This window comes from Lolium rigidum, chromosome 3 (genome assembly GCF_022539505.1).
Source record: "Lolium rigidum isolate FL_2022 chromosome 3, APGP_CSIRO_Lrig_0.1, whole genome shotgun sequence".
NCBI classification, from domain to species: Eukaryota; Viridiplantae; Streptophyta; class Magnoliopsida; order Poales; family Poaceae; genus Lolium; species Lolium rigidum.
The window spans coordinates 134,134,265-134,142,890 of NC_061510.1; the positions used below are offsets into that span (position 1 = coordinate 134,134,265).

Sequence of the window (8,626 nt, forward strand, 5' to 3'; positions counted from 1 at the left end):
ACACGCGCCCACCCACCCATGACACGCACCCACGCACACAGCCACACACGCATCCATTCCCCTCTCCCCTCCCATCGATTCCCGATCGACATCCGGCCACACCATCAATTCCGGATCTCGTCGGCGATTCTCCCCCTCCGTTCATCCAGGCCACACCCTCACCCGCACCGCCTGCTCCGCCGCTACCTCGCCCCTCTTCCTCATCCGTTGCGCATGTTCCCCAACCTCAACCTAGGAGGAGGACTACACCCAGCCCCAGGCCTCCTCCTCTCTTTATCTCCCCGCCTCTGCCGCCCGCCGCCTCCCTATCCCACCCTCCGCTGCCAGATCCGCCGCTTCCTCTCTCGAGCCATGGCCTCCACCTCCACCACTGCCGCCGACGAGGCCGGGACCAGTGGAGAGGTCGCCATCCGTCCTCGACGCGCGCTGGAGGAGCTGTGGGATGAGACCTTCGTGCAAGATCTGCCCGCCGACCCGCGCTCTGACAACATCCCGCGCCAGGTCCTCTCCTCTGCTCTTTACTAGTCTCTCTATATATTAATTATCGCGCGGTGAATTCCCCCGCTCCACAAAGGTGTTGCTGCCATGTTAATCTTCCAGTTTTGGGTGCGCAGGTGCTGCACGCGTGGCATGGTCCCCGGCCGTCGCCGACCTCCTCGATCTGGATCACAAGGAGTCAGTCCTCTCCCGTTCCTAGTCCCCCAAAATCAATCACTACATCACCCTTTTTGTTTACTGCTACTGCTGCTATTTCACTTAATAATAGCACTAGATGATATTTTCCTGCTGATAGTTGGTATAGCATCACCGTCCATCGCTACCTTTGCAGCAACTGCAAATTATTTGTATCTGTACAAGTATGTATTTGAGAAATTAATAGTTTCAGTGTTAACAAAGCAGCACAAATATAAATGAGTTTGGGCAAATATTTAATGCATGTGTTTGTAGATACGCTTGAGCTTGCAGTGCTTGCTTGGTATTACTACAGTATGAACATGAGTTTGATTGCCTTGCTTGCAGTGCTTGCAATTTATACTCCAACATAAATGAATTTTTTCTGTAACTTATGATGCTGAGGTAATCTAAACTTGACTGACAATTCATGTCTCACATAATTTGCATTATTATTTAACGAAGAGAATGTCTATGTGAACTGTCTGGATATCTCTGAAAGAATGACACATACTTAAGTTGTTTAACGAATAATACTCGTAGCAGTTTTTTCTTCATTTAGCTGAATTGTTTGAGCAAGATATTACATGTCCAGTTTTCAAATTGATTATACAAATAATAGTCTTATCATTGTGCAGACTATTGTGGTTTATGCTATTGTTATGCACTGCCTTATTTTCTGAAGGTATTTTGCTACCTGGGCCCTATCTAATGCATGTCCTTCCTGTATGTGGCTTTGCAGACGAAAAATTTCTGCTTCTCAAGACCTTTAGTTGGAGGAGCTACTCTTGATGCGCAGAGCTGTCGGTGTATACTGGTGTATATTTCATTGCTGCACTTTGTCTAGAGTAATAACTATAGAGAAGGGCACACTACTTTGGTTGTTTTGGTGGGTTGTCGGAAATCTCCCCAACTTTCTGTATTCCGGAACGGAGGGAGTATATCTGTTGTTATGAACACATTTGGGAACTTCCTATATCTGCTGTGTTACTGATGTGTATCTTGCTGTCATTCTGGTATTTGCATGTATATTCTGTGTAGTCTGGTGTATATACAGTGTAATTCAAGATTTTTTTTTGGCTCTTGTTATTATTACCCCTGGCGAATTTTTAGTTTTACCCCTGGCGAGAACGTAAGCGCCGGCGATACGCAACGTTACCCCCGGCGAATTGGCTAGGTGCCGACGGTAACAAATACTGCTGGCGAAATGGAGAAGGCGCCGGCGGTAAGTTAGACTTACCACCGGCGAAATACAAAGCGCCAGGGATAAGCCCTTACCACCGGCGAGATGATCGCCGGCGAACACGAAGATATGCCGGCGGTAGCCAATCTGGTGCGCCAGCGGTAAGGTAATTCGTAGTAGTGTATCACATATATCTCATACCTTGATTATTTCTGAAAACTAAATTTTCAGCTCCTTATTTTTCAAACAGATTAGAACTTCAAGTTTCACGGAGACAAGATAACTTTAGGTACTAATTGAAATCATACTTCTTTGAATCAACAATGTGAGGTATACTAAAAGTTTGCAATAGGACTTAATCATTTCTTGATTTTTTAACAATACGGTACCAGTCCGTAAAGTTTATTGTCAGATTTTAACAGTATTTCTATCTCAGTTACAAGACTAGCGCATGGTAGAAAAACAGATGCCAATACTATAAAATTAATTCAAAATACTACTCAGACTATGTTTATGATAATTAGTTCATGTTCTAATCTAATTACTAATGAACTCCCACTTAATACAACATCCCTCATAGTTGTTAAGTGGTACACGATCCATATCCACTACACCAAAACCGATCATCACGTGAGATGATGTAGCTTCAATGGTGAACATCAACATGTTGATCATATCATCCATATGACTCGTGTTCAACCTTTCGGTTTCCGTTGTCCCGAGGCAATGTCTGTACATGCTAGGCTCGTCAAGCAAACCCAAGTATTCCGCGTGTGCAACATGGCTTACACCCGTTGTATATGAACGTTGAATCTATCACATCCGATCATCACGAGATGCTTTGAAACGACGAACTTTGGCAACGGTGCATACGAGGGAGAACACTTTATTATCTTGATATTAATGTGAGGGATCATCTTATAATGCTACCGTCGCGATCTAAGCAAAATAAGATGCATAAAGGATTAACATCACATGCAATTCATATGTGATATGATATGGCCCTTTAGTCTTTGCGCCTTCGATCTTCATCTCCAAATCACGGACATGATCTCCATCATCAACGGGCACGATCTCCATCATTGTCGGCGTAGCGTCAAGGTCCATGGCGCCGTCTTCATGGTTGTTCACCTCATGTAGCAACTATTACAACTACTTTGAAATACTACTCAACATGAAATTTAAAGACAACCATAAGGCTCCTGCCGGTTGCCACAATACAATAATGATCATCTCATACATATTCATCATCACATTATGGCCATATCACATCACCAAACCCTGCAAAAACAAGTTAGACGTCTCTAATTTGGTTTGCATATTTTACGTGGTTTAGGGTTTTCGAGTGAGATCTAATCTACCTACGAACATAAACCACAACGGTGATACTAGTGTTGTCAATAGAAGAGTAAATTGAATCTTCACTATAGTAGGAGAGACAGACACCCGCAAAGCCTCTTATGCAATACAAGTTGCATGTCGAACGAGGAGCAAGTCTCATGAACGCGGTCATGTAAAGTTACCCCGAGCCGCTTCATCCCACTATGCCACAAAGATGCAAAGTACTCAAACTAAAGACAACAAGAGCATCAACGCCCACAAAACCATTGTGTTCTACTCGTGCAACCATCTATGCATAGACACGGCTCTGATACCACTGTAGGGATTCGTTGCATAGAAAAAAAATTCCTACCGCAAAAACGCAATCCAAGCCAAGATGCAATCTAGAAGACGGGAGCAACGAGGGGATGATCGAGACTAACCCTTGAAGATTTCCAAAGCCTATAAGAGTAGGCTCTTATTGCTGCGGTAGACGATCACTTGCCGCTTGCAAAAGCGCGTAGAAGATCTTGATCACGGTGCCACGATCGGGCAGCACCTCCGTACTCGGTCACACGTTCGGTGTTGATGAAGACGACGCCCTTCTCCCTGTTCCAGCGGGCAGCGGAAGTAGTAGCTCCTCCTTGAATCCGGCAGCACGACGGCGTGGTGGCGGTGGTGATGGAGAACTCCGGCGGAGCTTCGCTAAGCGTGCGGAAGAGGTGGAGGAGAGAGGGGGCGGCTAGGGTTTGGGAGAGGGGGTGGCCGGCCTCAAGGGGTGCGGCCAGCTTGTGGCTTTGTGGTGGCCGGCCCCCTCCCCTATGCCCCTCATTATATAGGTGGATCCCCAAGTGTTGGACTACAAGTCTTCGAATAAGACCCCAACACAAGAACCTTCCATGTAGTAGGGAAAACCTACCCAAGGTGGGACTCCCACCCAAGTGGGATTCCCACCCAAGTGGGATTCCCACCCTTCCATGAAGGGGGGTGGCCGGCCCCCTTGGTGGAGTCCACCTTGGACTCCCCCTTCTAGGGTTGGTCGGCCATGGGGAGGTGGAGTCCCTCCGGGACTCCTCCTTCCTTAGTGATTCCTTCCGGACTTTTCTAGAACCTTCTAGAACCTTCCGTAAAATCACCGGATCATTTTCAAACTTATAAAATGACTTCCTATATATGAATCTTATTCTCCGGACCATTCCGGAACTCCTCGTGATGTCCGGGATCCCATCCGAGACTTCGAACAATACTTCGAATTCCAATCCATATTCAAGTTCTACCATTTCAACATCAAACCTTAAGTGTGTCACCCTACGGTTCGCGAACTATGTGGACATGGGTGAGAACTCTCTCCGACCAATAACCAATAGCGGGATCTGGAGATCCATAATGGCTCCCACATATTCAACGATGACTTTAGTGATCGAATGAACCATTCACATACAATACCAATTCCCTTTGTCACGCGATATTTTACTTGTCCGAGGTTTGATCATCGGTATCACTCTATACCTTGTTCAACCTCGTCTCCGACAAGTACTCTTTACTCGTACCGTGGTATGTGGTCTCTTATGAACTTATTCATATGCTTGCAAGACATTAGACGACATTCCACCGAGAGGGCCCAGAGTATATCTATCCGTCATCGGGATGGACAAATCCCACTTGTTGATCCATATGCCTCAACTCATACTTTCCGGATACTTAATCCCACCTTTATAACCACCCATTTACGCAGTGGCGTTTGATGTAATCAAAGTACCTTTTCAGTATAAGTGATTTGCATGATCTCATGGTCATAAGGACTAGGTAACTATGTATCGAAAGCTTATAGCAAATAACTTAATGACGTGATCTTATGCTACGCTTAATTGGGCGTGTCCATTACATCATTCATACAATGATATAACCTTGTTATTAATAACATCCAATGTTCATGATTATGAAACTAATCATCCATTAATCAACAAACTAGTTAAGAGGCATACTAGGGACTCTTTGTTGTTTACATATCACACATGTATCAATGTTTTGGTTAATACAATTATAGCATGGTATGTAAACATTATCATAAACTCAAAGATATATTATAATAACCATTTTATTATTGCCTCTTGGGCATATCTCCAACATCCCCCGCGCGAGCGCTGACTCGCGGAGCTGGATTGCGAGCCCGTCCCACATAGCGAGCTCGTTGAGCTCGTCCTGCTCGCTGTTGGCCAGTGCCATGGCAATGGCCTCCTCCTCGGAAATGTCCGGCGGCTGGGTCTCCGGATCCCACGCCGGCCCGCCGGCGTCGTGGTCGTACTGCGCCATGGTCACGTCCTCGTCCTCGTCCTCGTCCTCGTTGCCGTCCTCGTCCGCGTCCTCCTGGTCGTTCTCTTCTTCTTCGGCTGCGATCTCGCGCTCGAAGTAGTCTACGTCGGCGAGGTAGGCAGTGCGGCGCCGCGCGTCGAACTCCCACGTCCCGAAGGAAATCCAGTTGTAGGAGTTTAGCCCGTACGCCGGATCCTCCCGCAGATCCGGCGGCAAGATCGCTCGGCGGCGGCGCACCTCGTCCCACCGCTCTCGGCCCTCGCGCGGCACGGGAGGGACCGGCACGCGCCGCGAGTTCAGGTACCAGCCCCCTCCCGGCAAGTTCGCGTCTGGCCATGGTACCGGCCGATTTTCCTCCCATAGCTTCGGCGCGAGGTCAACGCGGACGTACCGGCCGACCCGTGCTTTCTTGCCGGAACGCGAGCCGCTAGCCTCCTGGTCGTTCTTCGTCTTCCGGAACGGCCAACATTACTTCCCCATGGCGTCGGTGTGGTGGATACTGTGGGATTTGGCAATGGCTTTGGTCGGGGAAATGGGCGCCGGGAGCGTCCCTTTAAGAGGCTCCGACGCCATCTCGCCTTCAATGGTCTGCTAGTGCAACGCCTACTAGCTGCGCACGCTCGCGGAAGCCGAGGCACGCCATTAACGCGGCCCTGCAAAGGCTGCAGCGCGCCGCCCGGAAGTTATGTCGCGAAAGACGAAGCAGTTGTGCCGCTGCCGGGCCCGTGCGAGGACCGAGCGGACACTTTGCGCGTCCGCTCAACGTCCATAGAGACGCAAACCTGACGCATATTTGGGCCAGGTTTGCGTCTCCACGGACGGCCCAATCACTTTGCATCGCCCCGCTGGAGGTGGTGCCAGACACATTTTCAATCACAGCGGACACAAACGGTCGCGTCGCGCCGCTGGAGATGCCCTAAATCGGATGAGAGGGGGCCAAACCATGCAACGAAACAATCAAGCCCTAAAGATTACGTGGGCGAAACATAGAAACATGAAACATGCTGATCGGTCAACAGGTACGGGAAGTACGTGACTAGGAGTAGGAGTACTAAAGCTTACATGCACACTGTATCTTGGTCAGCGGCAAGTGAAAGCTGATGTTCTATTGAAACTGTGTTGGTACAAATGTTCCTCGTATGTTTTTTTTTTCTCCGAACAACTTGAGGCAGCGTAGGTGTCAAATTTCATTCTACTCAGTTTACAACATGTATTACAAGACGAGTTAATTGTATCCGATAAGCTACGAAAAAGAGGGGAGAACTAAGAGCATCTCCAGTCGCGTCCCCCAAAGGTATTTGGGGCGGGTCGGACAAAAAAATATTCTCAGCCCCGCGCTCTAAAGGCCTTTTTGTCCGACAGCAGCCCAATACGGTGTCCGGCGTCCCGAGCCCGTCCCCGCTACACAGGAGACGCTCTGGGCACGCCGGACACAATGAAATGAGAGGCCAGGAGGTGTGGGCCCGACGCGTCAGCGGCTCGGATGCTCAACCGCCGCCTACGTAGCGATGGTGCAGTTGCCCGGAAGCGGAACCGTCGCATTGGCAACAGCGTCGACTGACGCGCCAACCGCCGGAATGGAGCGCGGACTCCTCGAAGAGCAACCGCCGCTCTCTTCGACTTCTGCGCCGCCGTTCATCCGTGCTCAATAAGACCCGTACGTAGGCGCTTTCGGATCTTCAACCGGCCGCCATTCATCCAAGCTTCTATCCGACACCTCCAGCGACGATGAGCTACATCTCCCAGCTTCCATCCGACACCTCCAGCAAGGGCAAGTCTGCTGGATGGCGCCATTGGTGGGACAAAACACGGACGCCCAGCATTGGCGACGATTCCCCACCGGTAGTTGACAGCGAGGAGGAATGGCTGGGCGTGGAGAGGACGCGGAGGAGGAAGGGTCAGAGGAGGCGGCGGCCCGTGCGAAGGCGGAGGCGGACGCGAAAGCGAAGGCCAAGGCCAAGACGCAGCCGGCGAGCACCGGCGACGATGAGGAGGACACTAGTTCCTCCGACGCGTCGGCCGACACTGCCTCTTCGGAAGAGGTGACTGGTACGTCCCCAACGTATCTATAATTTCTTATGTTCCATGCTAGTTTTATGACAATACTTACATGTTTTATTCACACTTTATAATGTTTTATGCATTTTCTGGGACTAACCTATTAAGAAGATGCCACAGTGTCAGTCCCTGTTTTCTGCTGTTTTTGATTTCAGAAAAGTTGCTTTACAAATATTCTCGGAATTGGACGAAACAAAAGCCCACGGCCCTATTTTCCACGGAGTGTTTCAGAAGACCGAAGAGGAGTCGAGGAAGGCCAGCAGGGGGCCCTCCCCATATGGCGGCGCGGGGGGCCCCAGTGCCGCGCCGTGACGTGAGGAGGGAGCCCCCTGGCTCCCCCGACGCTGCCCCTTCGCCTATTTATTCCTTCGTCCCCGAAAACCCTAGTACCGAGAACCAAAATACCAGAACAGTTCCAGAGACGCCGCCGCCGTCAACCCTAACTCGGGGGGGGGGGGGGTTCAGAAGATCTCCTCCGGCACCCTGCCGGAAAGGGGAATCATCACCGGAGGGCTCTACATCACCATGCCCGCCTCCGGACTGATGCATGAGTAGTTCATCCTTGGACTACGGGTCCATAGCAGTAGCTAGATGGTTGTCTTCTCCTATTGTGCCATCATCTTGTGAGCTGCCTATCATGATCAAGATCATCTATTTGTAATGCTACATGTTGTGTTTGTTGGGATCCGATGAATATGGAATACTATGTCAAGTTGATTATTGATCTATCATATATGTGTTGTTTATGATCTTGCATTCTCTCCGTTGCTAGTAGAGGCTCTGGCCAAGTTGATACTTGTGACTCCAAGAGGGAGTATTTATGCTAGATAGTGGGTTCATGTCTACATTGAATCTGGGGGAGTGACAGCAACCCTTAAGGTTGTGGATGTGCTATTGCCACTAGGGATAAAATAGCAATGCTTTATCTAAGGATATTTGTATTGTTTACATTACGCACAGTACTTAATGCAATTGTCTGTTGCTTGCAACTTAATACTGGAAGGCGTGCGGATGCTAACCCGAAGGTGGACTTTTTAGGCATAGATGCATGCTAGATGGCGGTCTATGTTCTTTGTCGTA

General features: G+C 49.3%; 1 long non-coding RNA gene across 1 annotated transcript; it reads left to right on the forward strand.

Moving 5' to 3' along the window:
• The first annotated feature begins 475 nt into the window (after positions 1 to 475).
• On the forward strand, positions 476 to 1,744 carry LOC124698252. The gene is made up of 3 exons (XR_007000910.1): positions 476 to 501; positions 615 to 675; positions 1,415 to 1,744. It is a non-coding gene; the product is annotated as an uncharacterized LOC124698252 (long non-coding RNA).
• The last annotated feature ends 6,882 nt before the right edge of the window (positions 1,745 to 8,626 follow it).